A 2,380-nucleotide genomic window follows, 5' to 3' on the forward strand; every position below is an offset into this window, starting at 1 on the left:
ATATATATATATATATATATATATACATATATGTATATATATATATTCATATATATGTGTACATAATGAAAAGTTTTTGATGTTTTAAGCCTACACTCTTTGACAGAATGGGTTGAGAGGTAAAAAAATGGAGAAAGAAAGAAAACAATGTACTGGATTAATGTTTTAACATGATGATGGAGATATAACTACACACACACACACAAAATATAGCTGTGTGGTTAAGATGTTTGCTTCCCCAACAAACGGTCTTGGATTCTGTCCTACTGTTTGTCACTTTGGGCAAGTGTCTTCCACTATAAGCCTCAGACCAACCAAAGCCTTCTGAGTGGGAAGCCTGACAGGTATACATACGGGTGTTGTGTGTGTGTGTGTGTGTGTGTGTGTTTGTATTGATGGATGGATGCATGCATGCATGGATACGTATGTGGGTGGATGTCTTTGTTTTGCCATCATGTTCTAGTTGTAAATGAGTGTCACTGTGATATAAGCAGTGCCATTCATTTCCAAAATTCTGCAAAAACATTTCTAGTCAAGTGGGGGGGGAGATATTACGTTTCTTGGAAACAGGTGAGGGTTGGGGACAGGAAGAGCACCATCCGACCCATGCTAGCATGGAAAAGTGTACATTAAATGTTGATGAAATGATCACACACAGACACACATTGACAGGTTTTAAACCTTGTTAAACTTGTGCACATCGTGCACCCTGATGCACCAAGATGCACCCTACTCACCCTGCCTCAAATTGGTCAATGAAAGAAATTCTTCTTGCCAACAATGTAAGCTTTCTAAAAAACTCTGCGTTGTTTTGGTCACCACTGTCTTGTTGAAGGAGTTGAACAATGGCTTGATAAAAAAACTGAACTGAATATTGGTGAAGGAAACCAACAGGAAGTAATTATAAAAATAATTAGTATTAGAAATAATACATTTCTAAATCTCTCAGAGAGATTTATGCAGTAGTGATACGATGAAGTAGTTGAATGCTGTCAACTTAATGTGACAGTCCCTTGAAGGGAATAATATTACTGTTGGTTAGACCTGGGTGGAGGTGCTTGTCTCCCCCTTGTAAACATAAGGACACAGGAAATGTGTCAAGGCCAACAGGAAGCAGTGCAGCTTCCTAGGTCTAACCAACAGTAGTATTATTCCCTTCAGGGGACTGTCACATTAAGTTGACAGCATACAACTACTTCATAATTAGTATTAATTAGAATATTTTGTTTGAGTTAGAGAAGGAAGGGCAACAATCATGGTGTTTCCCGAGACCTTAAAGACTCGTGAGAGAAAAGGAGAATGTTATTTTCAGATGGGCAACCAATTCACTATTTGCAACAATTTAGATTCAAGAAGCACACAGTGGTCATGTCAAACAGAGAAATGGATTAGGTCTGCCACACAGGCGGCGAGCTGGCAGAAACGTTAGCACGCCGGGCGAAATGCTGAGCGGTATTTCGTCTGCCGCTACGTTCTGAGTTCAAATTCCTTTCGGGGTCGATTAAATAAGTACCAGTTACGCACTGGGGTCGATATAATCAACTTAATCCGTTTGTCTGTCCTTGTTTGTCCCCTCTGTGTGTAGCCCCTTGTGGGTAGTAAAGAAATAACACAGAGCCATATCAACAAGAAAACTGCTGCCAATTCATAAAGAAACAACTAAAATTCTTAGATGAATATACAACCCCCACCATCACAAACTGTTTCCATTCTTCTCTCATCATTGAGTTTAAAGATCTTTTATCCGTTACTTAAAGATTAAACATGCTTTATATTTCCTCTTCTTAACATTTATCTCTTTTTCTTCTCCTTCATGACATTCAACCTGTATTCCTTCTGGACTCGTATCATCATGTCACATTGAATTACAAGAAAACACCAGATTGCTGGGACACCAATGGAAACTGTCTTCCTATAATGTAACTCCTGCCAGGTTTGCAGACCAAACCCTCTCCAAGTTTAATTAACAGAGAAATAACCTGAATATGTCTAATCGTTCAATATGATGTGTGATTTGATAAAGAAGTTTCTATGAAACAAGCTGGCCCAAGATCTCAAGACTTACTTTATCCCAAAATATCACAGAGTTCAGAAGAAAATAGCTGGATGCTTTTATCCCCGTTCAAACTATTAGAGACGGTTTTATCAGTAAATGACAGGAAAGGATTACAGTCATTAACCAAGGTCACTGTGGAACACAAGCTTCAAACTTACAATTCTTTAAGTCAAGTGTTCCAACCATTTTGCTTCACAGCCATTGAATACCTGCTGGAAAAAAAGACAAATACAAACACAGACACACACACACACACATAGAGATATAAACATGCTCTCTCTCTCTCTCTCTCTCTCTCTCTCTCTCTCTCTCTCTCTCTCTCTC

At 38.7% G+C, this 2,380-nt stretch overlaps 1 protein-coding gene across 1 annotated transcript in view; it reads right to left on the bottom strand.

Annotated features, from left to right (window-relative positions):
• The window catches only part of LOC106869533 (uncharacterized), a 2,539-nt gene extending 1,642 nt beyond the window's left edge, over positions 1–897 (bottom strand). The window contains exon 1 of the mRNA XM_014915307.2: positions 738–897. The gene's annotated coding sequence lies outside the window, so the exon portion shown is untranslated. The remainder of the gene's footprint in view (positions 1–737) is intronic.
• Positions 898–2,380: the final 1,483 nt, after the last annotated feature.

This window comes from Octopus bimaculoides, chromosome 10, assembly GCF_001194135.2.
Source record: "Octopus bimaculoides isolate UCB-OBI-ISO-001 chromosome 10, ASM119413v2, whole genome shotgun sequence".
NCBI lineage: Eukaryota > Metazoa > Mollusca > Cephalopoda > Octopoda > Octopodidae > Octopus > Octopus bimaculoides.